This window comes from Aythya ferina (genome assembly GCF_964211825.1).
Source record: "Aythya ferina genome assembly, chromosome: 6".
Taxonomy (NCBI): Eukaryota; Metazoa; Chordata; class Aves; order Anseriformes; family Anatidae; genus Aythya; species Aythya ferina.
In genome coordinates this window covers 22,142,723-22,156,428 of record NC_140303.1, presented here as the reverse complement: position 1 = coordinate 22,156,428, position 13,706 = coordinate 22,142,723, and the positions used below count along the sequence as shown (strand labels likewise).

Below are 13,706 nucleotides of genomic sequence, written 5' to 3'. Positions count from 1 at the left end.
AGGCACCTTCATGAGGTGGCAGGGAGCTGCTTATTTGGAAATAGCAAATGCTGCACAGAGCCAAGTAAGGAGCCCCCACTTGCTCATGAGGAGTTGCAGATCACAAAGCGAGTAACTGAAAGGAAGATTGGAGTGGTGTACAGTAACATCTGCTGCACTTGCTTGTCTGTTCTGGCTGTGTGGTGCGTTGGCTCCTCAGAAGGACGCAATAATCCACATAGCTGGAGGCAAGGTGCTGCGCTGCTGAACAAGGCCAGCTTCTTAGGAAATAGAGGACTTAGCCTTTATAAGGCACCTTTGTAGGTGGGCAGAGTAAACGTGGAATGTTAGTCTACAGCTACAGGGATCGTAGCATAACAAAGAGAAAATGAAAGCTGTGATGAAATGAAAGTGAGCTGAGAAATGTTTAGCATAGCTCAAAGCGTGAACTCAGGTGGCAGGAAGCTTCAAGACCCTGCTCTGTAGGGAGGAGGCCTGCTCAGCTGGGGAGCCGGAGGGCTCCAGCCTCTGGAGCTGACCCAGGGCTGTGGCTTCTCTGGGCATTGCTGTAGAAGATAAAACCAGCGTGTCATCAAGACCAGAATCCTTGCTGCAACTGGTGAGACCAGTTGCTTGTGTTGAAAACAAGAATGTAAAGGTCATGAGTGAGAATGTGCCTGCTGACAAGCTTTTCCCCAGTTGTCCACTAGATTTGCTTGGACTTCCTGCTCTTTACAACTAGCCGTCCTCCAAAGCATGCTGCTGAACAAGATGATCGGGTCCAATGGGGTGTCTTTATTCCTCTTAAGGACATTATGTTGGAAAGAAGCCTTTGGGAAAAAGAAAGTCAAGCAGTTAGACCACAAGTGGGAGGGTGTTTTGTATGTATTTAAGCAATAATTGGGTGGTAATTGGGTGGTTGATACTTATCTGACAACTTTTCCCACACACCTAGTATGAGAGAAGGGAGAGAACCGAGATGATAAGAGAACAGCCTGAAAATATGAATGGTTCCAAAGCCAAATGCTCCCTAGGATTACAACACCCTTTGAACTAAATTAACTTTGCAGTGATTGCATTGACGTGATTATGACAAATTGAACTGCAGATGGAGTCCTGGGAGTGCTGGTGGACAGCAAGTTGAACATCAGCCAGAAATGTCCCAGTGGCATTCACAGCTGCAATGGGAAGGGGGCTGCCAGCAGGGCGAGGGGAGGGTGATCCCCTGGTACTCTGTACTGGTGAGGCCGTGTTTGCACACTGCAAGACTCAAGGAGGCACCCGGGAGTCCAAGCCTGCAGGAAGATTACAAACTCTAGTGGAAGCCTAAATAGGTGAGGATTAGGTTGAAGTTCACTGTAAGTCTGCAAGTGAAACTCAACAAGGGCAGAGCACACAACATTTGATGGGCATCTGCATTTTTTGTTTGCTATAGAATGGGTCTTCCAATTGCTGTTATTGTAGTCTGGCATGTGAACAGACAGGAAGTACATCAAGAAATAGATTTGGATTTTTTCTTCCTTTTCTCTTCTTAAGCACATTCCTGTTCCCGTGTAGGATCAATACTTTGAGTTTCCTACAGCATCAAATCTGATTATAACAGGCAACTTTGAGGATAATTTCAGTTCTGTTCTCCATAAATTGATTCTTCTCCACACTGCAATATTTTAAGATAATTTTGTTCTCAAAAGGATTCATACTTCAGAAAACAGGGAACTCTTATGTTCCCTGTCGAGAGGGAGTGATGGTTGCATACCTTACTGGAAAAGCTTTTATTCCGTTTGTGTTCAAGATAATAAGATTAAATCAGTCTTAGACAAAAACCCTGAGAAATTAGTCTCTAGTTCCACGTTTCCTAGTTGTCTATATAGCTAATACACATATATTTGGAAATGTTTATATATATGTGTGTGTGTGCGCGCAGCACAGAAGAACTTATAAATCACACTGGCATAGTGTCACTCTGATGTAATACTGCTTTCCTATTTTATTTAAAAAATCATTTAATTAAACCTTGGAAAAGCTATGAAATTTTGGAATATCTCATTTTCTAGACCAGCCATCATGTTGTTTGTCGGGGTGGTAATGAAGCAGTTTGATATTTGACAGAAGAAACACCCTTTATCCTAGTTAATTAATGGAAGTTTTTTTTTGTGTGCATGCACTAACCTGGAATTGTTATTTTCTAGAGCATTTATATGAAATATGACCAATATTTGGTTTTCTTCCAATTTGGAATGAAATGGAAATTTAGAAATGTCAAAATTTCCTTAGGAACAGATGTCCTGACTTTCAGCCAGCACAGTTAAATGGGCCTGGTTATAGGACAATGATGTAGAGTTAAAAATGAGATCTCTATAGCATTGTAAGCCTCCAAAAGCATATATTCTTGACCAGTTCTTAATTTTAGAGTTATTCAGTTTATATACGTATGCATGTTGCCTATAAAGTTTTTGTTGTTGTTGTTTAAATCATAACAGGTTAATTTTCTTGAAAATAGGCTGGTGATTTGCTGGAATCATAGCATGAGCTCAAACCGCCAGCCCGGCATTTTATTTTCAGTTGTCAAGAAGAAAAGTGCATCAGTAGAAATGGAGCAACACTACTTCATCTTGCTTAATGTTCCAATGAGAGGTGACGTCAAGTTTTGAAGAGAAAGTAGCACTTGGTACATACATAACCTTAACTTGTGTTTTTTCTTGTTTCTTGATGGGGATAATTCATGCATAACTTCACTGGGGTTTAGAGCTTTAAATAGTGACAGCAAATCTCTTAAGTAATGTAACTGAAAGAATAAAAAACGGCCAAGTTATGTTGAAGCATTTGCATTTACACTCATTTTTAAGTGCACTGTAGTTAAATCTTTGCCCTGTTCTTGAGGGTGAGTTTGGTGACACACATCTATAAAATCTCCAAACATGATAGCCATCACGTCTTTATTACAGCCCTGGTGCTTCAATATACAACTACAAGTTTCTGATTGTTTCAGATCTTCTGAAAAACTGAGTGTTAAGAGTTCAATAAGAGTGCGTTATCTGGGAACAAAATACATGATTCCTGACACACACTCTCGTATGTCTCATCCTACAGCTGTGTCCTCAGTCTCAGAACAAATGTCCCTTGCTTTTTCCTCTTATCTTATCTTGAAAATAATGTTTATTTCTTGTTTTGCATCTTTCTAATCTTTTTCTCCTCTTCTTCATGACCCTTAAATGTTTTCTGTCCTGCAACTGCTCTTGTCTTTGCAACTCAGGAAGAATCGCAGATGGTGCTTTCTTTTTCTGATTTTATTTTGATTCTATTGGTTGTTCTGTCTCAGGGAAGGTTTACTGGAAGGAAGAGTCAAGGCAGCAGATCCCAACATCTAAGCTTTGTTGTTGATAAAATCCTTTGTAGAGATTTCAAATAAAAAGCTATATTAGACCATCTTTACATATAAAAATGGTCTTTAGAATCCAGGTGTTACCACTTCCATATGGTCTTCTCTTTCAGACTTCTGTTAACTGCACCTGGAGGCTTCTGTGAATCTCTTCCAAAGCTTTAGGCCTGCCCACCACACATGGGCCAGAAAATCCTAAATCATACCCAAAGAATTGAGATAACAATGGTCAGGGCTTTCCATGCTCCCTGCCCAATGAATTCCTACAGTAAGGAACTGTAAATTTATGAAACATCCTAGACTCTGTACATCAGATTAGCTGTCTCTCTTGAATTATTAGCATTCACTTGCCTATATTGCTTTTAGTGTTAAGAGTGCATTAATTTTGTGAAACTGCATTACATGCATGAAGAGAGCTTTGTCACACAGCTTTACTTAATTATTTACATACTGGGCAGGTCTGCTGGTGGTGCAAATCACGGTTTATTCAAGGGTGGTCAGGTTGATTTATACCAGCTGGGGATGCATACTGCTCTTGTGCCTGATTTATTTACTCACAAATGTCCAGAATCTGGTCTTCTGCCAATATAATTAAGGAATTAGCTTCTACAGAATGCAGGTGTTACATCAGTATAAAAACTCTGTGGAAGAGCAGAAATGGTGTGTCATTATATATAGATACATGTAGCCATTTGAATATTGTTTTAGAAATTATGAAGCAAAAGCCGTTTTAACGCTACACCTAGATAGAAATCAAAGTAATCATTTATATGTTTGTTTTTTTAAGTCCTTTTTTCTTTCCTTTACCATGGGCCACGCTTCACTCTCTCTGCCCTCACTTTTCGTTCCAAGACTGGTAATACGTGTGCACCTGTCTGTGATCCTCACCTGCAGAAGGTTAGTTTACTGGATGTTAACTGGAAAAAGTTGATGCATTTTAAACACATGTCCTCCCCCTTTCTTTATTTTGACAGAGTACGATGTGAGCCTCTGTTCCTGCATGGCATTAGGTGACCAGTCAGTAACAAGATCACGCAATAGCCTTGCTTCTCTCCCTTAATCCCTTTTGAACAAGAGCATCAGCTAATATTGACTGTAGGCTTCAGGTCTGCAACTTCATGACTGGCTGGGAGCAGGTACCTTGTCGACAGCTTTCCACGTGTCTTGCCCTAGGTTTGCTATTTCACAAAGCCACTTTGCAGCGTGAGGAATGTCAGCTATGTCTGTGGTGGTAGCTCCTGTCGGCACATGCAGGGTGACCTGGAAGGAATATCCTGGTGCTTCTGTAACAGGGACTGGCGATCCTGCGGGGGTGTTGGCAACTCTTTCTAAACTGTGCTGCAACTGCGTTGCCGTCAGCCTGTGCAGCAACTGGTTTAATGCAAATCCAGGTGCTTCTGTGTACACCATAGTCACTGTCAGAGTGGTAATATATCTATTAAGAGCTTTGTTGGGTACATGTAAACAGAAAAAGGAAAGTGCCATCCTTAATGATGATGATGTTTGTTTCACATGTCGCAATTCTGTTATTTAGAGAGTACAACTGTGTGTGTGCATATGTATATTAAATAGGTTATAATCACGACCTCCAAGGCCATCCCAATAGATCTCTCTCTTCTTCACAACAGGGTTCTCCTTCTATCTTTTCTGACAGTGCTGCAGGTATTTACTTGCATGAAATTACACAGAGGCTTCTGAATGAATATACTTGCATGGAGAATGGGAAAAGTGAGCTGGAAAATAGCTCCGGATCCATTTTGTAATTTTTTTATTTTTTTTTAATGATTCCACTTTAACCAGGTTCTCTTCAAGTGAATGTGAGGCAAATGCCAACCCACCAGCTTTGCCCACAGGAGAGCAGGTATCAACCCAAAAGAAGAATCACGGGAGTGAACTCTTCAACTGTAGCCTATGGGACAGTTCTCACTTCTAAAATGTTTTCACATTGTTTAATGAGAACTATCACAAATATCATAAAGCTTTCAGCATTTACTGCAGGATAAACTATTCTGCTGAATTCCTAAAGCCCATTCCCTCAGACAGTTTACAGGGTATGAAAAGTTAGTATTTACAAGGTTGTCTTAAAATTGTAATTTTAATGAAGGACTTAGTTTACTCTAAGGCTTTATTTATGATGTGGTAAACCTAGCACACTGTACTTTGGCTCTCAGCTCATAGTTTTAGATTTAGATCTTGATTTTGCAGCTGGATTATTTATGGTATAAATGAAATAGTGATAAAATTTAAGTTCTTTCTGTCCTACTGTGGAACAGGCTGAGGAATTTTAATATTCTAAAGCCTCTTAAATAATGGTATTAAAATGTGTAATAAAAACAGAAGTTAGAATTTTTCTGTGCCATCAATAAATATTTCCATCTCAAATGACAGATCATGACAAGTCAGCCCCCTCATATGTATGAGCAAAGAAAATAATGTTTGTGGCAATACAGTGCAGCAGCAACATGGCACTTCTCTTGCTTGGAATTTAAGGTTTGAGGAGTTCATTGCTCCCCATGTTTTCTGTCTTCTCTCTACGTAAAAATTGTTAACAGAGGGGTTGAAGACCAGAGGTGGAGTGGGGCAGAAAGGAGCATGCAGCTGCGTTTGCTGGTGTGTGGGAATAAAGAGTGAAACTGTAAGATACAGAGTGTGTGCTGGGGGAAGCATGACCCATGTGTGTGCATGCACCTGGGAGGAATGCAGTGTAACCAGGCGTACCGATTTGTTCGTTCTCACTAGAAGCAGTCTGCATTTGCAATTGATCCCATGAAATATGCTTCTAAATTCCCAGGTACGTGAGAACGCTTTTTTCGTAGGAAAGAAAGAGACTTCCTGTATGTGTGATTTGTCTGCCCCAAGTCAGGCAGGGGTCAGCTCTGAAAATTCTTAAGAATTATTTTTTTCTTAAGACAGTAGTGGAAAGCCATAGTGTTTGTACTGTTGCAACCCCCTCCCACCTGGAAGGGTGTAGCAGGCTCAGGCACCCTCCCCACCTTCTTGCAGCATCTTTAATGAACAGAGATTACAAGTAAGAAAGAGAAGAGATGCCAGCTGGCAAATGACCCAAAATGATTACAGACTGGTGTCTATTTATCTTTGCTGATGGCATCCAGAAATCTTCTGTCTGGCAGAGACAGCACCCTCTCTACTCTTTCCAAATTAAGTCATTAACGAGGTTCCAGATTTGGTTGGAAAATACAAGTGCTGTAATTTCTGGCAAGTGTTAGTGGAAGACTGGGTCCTCATCATTCTCCAGAGCCCCATATGGTCAGTGAGAACAGGAACACCAAAAGGAAAGGCAAGACAAGTGTAAAACTTTGATGAGGGCAGGTGACCCTCATCAAAGGTGATTCTGTAAATTGAGGTGACCCTCAATTTACAGAAGTTGCAAATGGCCCATTTCTGAGTGCTGAACTGCCAGCTCCAAGGACAGAAGATTCACAGCTGGGTGTTAGATGAAGTGCCATAGCACAGGATGCCAGTATAGGCAGGAAGAATGGGAAATGTGGATGGAGCAAAAGATAGAGCTTGCTCCAAAGATGGAGCAAGCAGGTGAAGTTTGAGTCTGATGGACATTTTGTGAGGCAGACAAATATTGTTACATGTAAAAAAAAGTTCTCTAAAGTGGGCTCTAGCCCTTTATTCAAACTGTAAGGAACCCATTGCAACTCCCTACTGAACTCTGCTGTTGGCAAACAACTGGTGGTAGAATTCCTGACTTTAAGACAACATTTTCAGTCAACTGGGTGCGGCTCCATTGATAACCGTAGACTATGAGAGTACAAAAACCAGTGTTCAATTGGTCTAGGGAAACTTAGTGTGCTAATGTGCTTCCCTGAAGACATGATTAGCACATTACATTAAAAATAATGCCGAATAATTGTTTTTGCTTTATGCTATACTCTAAGGAGGGATGTGTGTGTAGATGTGTGTCCATGTGAGAGAGAAAAATACAGTGATCTTCACTAGTAATTCGGAATAGCTATGATTGCCTGGATCATCTAGAAACACAAGACATTTTCGGCAATAAATTGATAGACTTGCCAGATGTTCATTATGGCGAGAACTCAATAGAGGAGAAGAGCTGTTCATTGAAAGATTGGTTGTATATTTTCACAACGGCAGAAGCTTGAAGAAAAAATCCACAAACTTTAATCCTTTTGAGAAATACTTAAGTAGTGAGATCTTCTGTTAAGTTTATAGTTAGAATATTAGTCATAAGATGCTTTAATGATCCAACAGAAGAAATTTAAACAATTGGAAAATTGTGCTTTGTTTGCTCAGAATACAGTGTGACTGCTCTTGGAAGTTTCTTTTGAATTGTATAAAATGCTGGTTTGGGTTGCTTTTTAAATAAATGGAGAAATAATTTCCAGCTTGATTTCTGAGTATAGTGTAATTTTAGCTAATAGTTTAAGAGTAAAAATAAAGTTTGCTGTTTTGCAGGTATCTTTACGGAATGATGCAAATCTTTGATTGAATTGTGGAACATGAAATACTTTTATAAATGAAACTGGTCAAAATATCATTTGTTTTGTCTATTAAATGGGTTGGAAAAAAAATCTGGATCTCAGAACACTTTTCTCATCATGGTTTAGTATTTAAAAAATGAAAGCTAAATGAAGGAAATATGATGTAGATATATACAGACATTCTATCTGACCTGTGTTGAAAGGCTTAATAGAAAGTGAAGCTTCAAATTTTTATAGAAACAAAAGATCTTCATTACGCTATCATGCATCAGTACTCTTTGAGGAAAATCATTGAAGGTTAAGATACAGGCTTCAAAACTGATTATTTGGTTTGCTCGGAGTGAGTCACAGCACATTGGATACTGCTGCCTGACAGTGCAGAGGGTCCAGGATGTTTTTAGCTTGTCACTTTTCTCGGAAATGCTCATTTTCGTCACCTTCCTTGGTCCATCTTCTCATCTCTTCCCTGTATGTAATGCCAGCATTGCCACGTCTTTACTTTCCTTCCAATCCAGCAGACATTAAGCAGTGTTCGTTAGGTTGCCTTTTACATCCCACTGGGTCCAGACTCTAAGGGTCCTCGTGGGTTCAGGTCCAAGATGCCTCCCACTCTTAATGTGTCACTGTCAAAACAAACCAACACCAACAAAATAACCCCAAAATACCAGCTCCTCACCCCTAATGAGCAAACAAAATCCAACCTTTTCCTGAGGGTTTCCATAGCTATTTATCTAAGGTACTGAGACAGTAATTGTTTATGGCTTGCTGAGTTAAGGGTGAAAAATTATCCAAGACTGTAAAAGTTCAACAGTGACTGCTATAAATAAGGCCCTCCTAAGGAACAAAGGCCAGATGGGGCTGATTTAGATGAATTGTGCATAGCACGGCCTTGGTTTCAAAGGAATTTAGCCAAAGGCAGGAAGGGTAAGCGTGAAGAAACATCAGAGACAAAGGCTCCCGGTGCGCATTCTTGCATTTCGGATGCATTGTGCTCTTGTCTGCTGCTCAGTTATATAGGCTGCTCTAAAGGGCTCCTCCAGGTGCTACGTGGGATTGCTGGTGGGAGAAAAAGGCCTTGTCATCATCACAGAAACTCCACCAAGCACCTGAACAGAGAGAGAAATAATGCCACTTCCCATTAATTCTGGCTGAAATGTAGCCATGTATTTTGCCAGCCAGATGTCCAGTGTCCCAGCCTGGGGGGCTTGCTGGCATTCCCCTGCCTCCGTCTGTCAGGGTTGCATTTTGGGGCACTTAACCATGCCAGGGTTTGGGGCTGTGGCTTGGCAAACCAGTCAGGTTGGCCATCTTTTTCTTCTTGCAGTAACTTGTCAGGCAGCATGCTGCCTGTGGTGGAAATGGAGTTGGAGAGCAATTTGTTTTGGTATTCAGCTGATACTGAACTGCATCTCAGTGGTGGCGGCAGTGCTTTGCTTTTTAATGATGGCTCTGAGTGCCTTCTGCCTGTGTGACAGAAGGAGAGAAATGAATAAAAATGAGTAAGCTGAATTGGACTGATTTGGTCCTAGATTTAATGAAGGTTAAAAAAAATGCTTTTTGTGACAGTGAATTGCAGTCTTTGAGTCTTCTTTTTTCCTAAGAGATAACTATTTAAAACATATACAGAATGAATAGTAGATATAAAAACTATTATTACAGTTACACTCTGGAAATCCCATGTCAAAACGGAGATAGTTGAGTTTTCTAAAACTGATCACTCCCAAGTTATAGGAAATAGACTAGCAAGATTTCATTTTAAAAATGCTAAGCTTAAAAAAAAAAAAAAGGCAGATAAATTTCCATTACAAGTACAGCAGAAGTGGAAGCCCAGCAGTGCCTCTCTTTGTCCTTTCCTAGCCACTCTCTCTCTGTCCCTTGCCCCCCCCCCCTTCACATCCATTGCTGATTGGCTGCTCATGGGGGCAAGCAGCATTCAGTGCATATGTTCTAGGATTAGGATTTGTGAATCACAAAAGATTGTGAGGATTGAAATTTTACCCCTCCCATCTGTAGTTGCATCGATGACCCACCTGATATGGACTGGGCTCAAGTAATTGAAGCCCCACATGGCAGATCTGCTGTGTTCGTTCATCGATTTCTTCTGTAATTACCGCAAGCTGAAGAGAAAGGGTGTGGGGAGGAGCAGCAGCGAGGCTGGCTGGCAAAAGATCTGACCTAGTTTTTCCAGTCTGCATGGCACTGGCACTGCAGGCAGAGTCGGCTGTAAATCTGCCTCTGTAGAAGAGCATGCATGCATTTATTTATTTATTTATTTATTTATTTATTTATTTATTTATTTATTTATTTATTTTTGTTCCCCACGTGAACAGCAGCGTTTATTTTGAATGTTCAGTTTTGGTGGTTAAAATGCAAACTGTTGTCAGTGCGGTGTAGTGTAATGGAAATGTGCACATCTGGGAGGAGGTGAGGGAAGGCACGTGCTTCTGCTGGGTTGTTTTGGGCTTCTCTGCTTTCTGCTCTTCTCTCCCTCCCCCAGCCCACTGTCACTCCTCTTTCTCCGTTGGGTAGCTGTGTGATATTAAACGCTTGCTTTTTCAGCCTGCCAGCAGTTCTAATGACGTGTGTGCGAAGCACATATTCCTCCCTCTGTGCAAGAGTCGGTGTGATTCTGCTTTGCACGCAAGGTTAAACAATGCTGAAATATAACATATTTTTTAAAGTTTTTGGTAATGTCTCTAAGCCTAATCATTTTGCCTTCTTCTTTCTATTTATATCAAGTGGTCATGGCCTCTGCTAGGTTTGCTTGTTTGTTCATTTCAATTCCATTACTTAGCAGTGAAGGACCAGGGATTTAGTACCAGTAATGTAACAGCAAGCTGTCTCTTGTTTCCAGCATGGGGATTCATGACAGGCAGATGACTGGTGCTTTGACCCTCCAGATGCTCTGGATAAGCCTTACAACAAACATCTGAAGGGGGGTACTCAGCTGCTGAATACATACATGTATAATTCGTCTTCTACCATTTGATCACAGAGAGGTTTCCTTACAGAGCTGTGAGTGCACGGCTCTGCTGATGTGCAGGGCTCTGCCCCAGCCTGATGGGTTTTCCCCGTCCTGTGTACTTTGATAACTGGTTTTGTTCTTGATCCTCTTGCATCTGCTTCAGGAAAACCATGCCCACCTGAAAGTCAGGGAATGGACTCTGTTTCTGAAGCTGCTCTGGGCTGTAGCTGGAACTGCAGCCAGGGCACCGGATACCCGGGATGCCCATCCTCCTAGGTCACACCCTGGCTTCTTACCCGGCCTGTCCTGAGGCTCCCCTTTATCTTGCTGTAGCACAGGCACAGCTCCACATAGCTCTGTAATTTCTCAGCATTTGCTCATGATTTCTGCTGTTTTATGGCTCTGGCTCCTCTGTTGTCTCTTCTCAGCTAGGGAGGCTCTTGAGGTGGGCAGGAGCTGATAGTCATGAGTTAACAAGGATGAGCGTGCTGTGATGAGTGATAAGCAGAGCAAAGGTGGCGCCCTGGTCAGGAGAGGTTGTGTCAGCTTTATGTGAACTCCTCAGAGGCTGGTCCTCTTTTCAGCTGGCCTGTATGTGTCAGTCAGCAGCATTCAACTACTCAGAGCATGAAAAAGGAGATTCTGCACACCTTGGTACAGTAGTTTTCCCAATCCCCCTCCCTTCACCCCTCCTTGTTTTTGCAAGTGTTCTTCTCTGAAGCTGGGAAGATATTGCCGTAGGTAAGAAGTCGATCTTGCAGTGGAATGTATTTGTCACTTTTCCTCTTCTAAGGTAAAACTTGTGATGATGCTGTAGTTTTGGCTGTTCCACAGACTTTTCTTTGTGTTCCTTGGCCATAGGCATGGAGGCAGTGGTCACACTCTTCAGGCTGTGTCTAATGTTTCTCTTGAGGTCGGTGACTGACGTGCATGCCAAGAAAGTGACTGTCAGCCAGGATGCTGAAAGGAGATGCACACTCACAAGAGCTGCTCTGAGTACCCTTCTGAAGCAATCGTGTCTGCTGATCTGACATTTCCAGTCCAGCTCTAAGTGAGCTACAGTCCTGGGCTGATACTTCTTTGTGTATCCTGGATAGAGATGTCACATCTCATTTGTCGTCAGGGGAAGGCAGAGTTTCATGTATAATTCTGTGTAAAGTTGGTAATTATCAAGTGTTCTCTGCTTGCAAAGCCTTATGCACTTCAAGCAATCTGCAAATACTTGACTGATGTGCTTTCTGAACGTTCTGGGGTATGTGTAGGAGGGAAGTGCAGGAGTCTTAACAGTGCACTGGCTGAGTGTGTGGTGGTCTGCACTAGGCAGGTCAAGTTCAGTAATGCTTCTCACACCTGATCTCTGGCACTGCTGGGTGAGAGACTGGGTGTCGCTTCCATTTGGCGAGCCAACATCCCCAGGTACCATCCAAATAGCCTCAGTGTTTGTTCCTTCAAACAATCTTGTGATTCTTCATTCACACCAGAACGCTCCATTTACTGCGTTACCCAGAGCAGTGGGATAAGCATTAAATGCCTGTGGAAGAGGTAATCCCCAGTGAGGTAGCACATTTATTTCTCAGTATTACTGGGTGGTTTTTGATGATAGGGCTGGGTTATTATAGGGTTAGGACATTCAGGAGCACCCAGGTTGCTTTGCTGCTGTCATACCATCACCTTTTCTGGTCACAGCTTACTTTAAAAGGCAGAAAGTTTTTCATTTCAACTTTTTAGTTATACTCCTAAATAAGAAGAATGAATTTATAACCAGTTTGCTCTATTTAACAAATAAAAATCATGGTCTACAATTGATTCATTTTTTTTTCTAATTCTGCCCAAAGATATTCTATAATGACATGATTATAACTCATGGGCTCCCAGTTTTGGTTATTAGTTTCTATTTTTATTTCCTAACAGAAGGCACTGATCCAATGAAGAGCAGGGCCTGGTTCCTTTGTAACGTGGTGGTGGTGGAGTGGAAGAAGTTGCTTTTATCCCAGGCAGCATGCACTGTGGTTGGTTAAAGGAAACAAATAAACAAACAAGACAACTCTATTGATCACAAGGAGATGAAGAGGCATGGCTCCACTAAACAGAAATACTAAGAGTAACAAATACCTGCCACTTTAAAAGCTTTAAATGAATGTTATCTTACCAGTGGCTGTATTAAGTTGCTGAGAAAAATCTTGGACCGAGCTTAAAAAAATAGGTAAGAGGATTGTACCAGTTTATTTTCTGGCCTGTTTTGCCATACAAAATATGCTCGCATACGTAAAAAACGTAAGTGGTTCACATTACCCCAGGTAGATTACTTCTTTACTTCTTTTTGCCATGTGCTGCAGCCATTCCCATCCCGCTGACACTGGCAAGTATGCTGCTGCCACCGCTGCTGTGGCGTGGTGAGCCCAGGGGCTGGCCGGGAGCTGCGTGTGCTTCATGTGCATGCGGTGCCACGAGGCTCCTGGCCTGGCGCTTCCCACTGCAGCCGCCAAGGGAGTAATTGCCAAAGTGGCGTTTGGGTGATCCACAAGCAAATCCTATTATTTGTTAATAGGATTTGTTCTCGCACTGCTTTGTCCAATCGCTAATTGTTTATCACGCATTAGGAGTACAATGAGATGCCTGTCAGCTGTGTTATGAGCATTTGGTGTGAAAGACTTGCTGAGCCTTTGTCTGCACTGGTGGGCTTTGCTTTGGGAAAAAAAGCCTCAGTGTGGAAGGCAGAAAGCACGGGCTGAGACTGTTGGGCACTGCTGTCGGTCCTTCCCCCTGGGCGGCCAGGTGGGAAGGGCTAGGGCTGGGGCTGGGCAGGAGGGGTCTCCAGGGAACCCTCATCTCTCCTGGCCTGACCCAACCCTTCCGAAATTCAGTACATCATGATACATGTCTTACATGTATGTGTTTCTGTGTTTGAATA

General features: G+C 42.0%; 1 protein-coding gene and 2 long non-coding RNA genes across 4 annotated transcripts in view; 2 read left to right on the top strand and 1 right to left on the bottom strand.

Annotated features, from left to right (window-relative positions):
• Nucleotides 1–13,706, top strand: part of CERS6 (ceramide synthase 6) — a 120,997-nt gene that overhangs the window by 7,817 nt on the left and 99,474 nt on the right. The gene's annotated exons all lie outside the window — the stretch shown is intronic.
• LOC311438624 lies at nucleotides 2,489–5,743 on the top strand. Its single transcript, XR_014694228.1, has 3 exons — nucleotides 2,489–2,647; nucleotides 4,333–4,494; nucleotides 5,159–5,743. It is a non-coding gene; the product is annotated as an uncharacterized lncRNA (long non-coding RNA).
• LOC311438625 lies at nucleotides 7,446–9,999 on the bottom strand. The gene is made up of 2 exons (XR_014694229.1): nucleotides 9,861–9,999; nucleotides 7,446–8,453 (listed from the first exon to the last, which is right to left on the bottom strand). It is a non-coding gene; the product is annotated as an uncharacterized lncRNA (long non-coding RNA).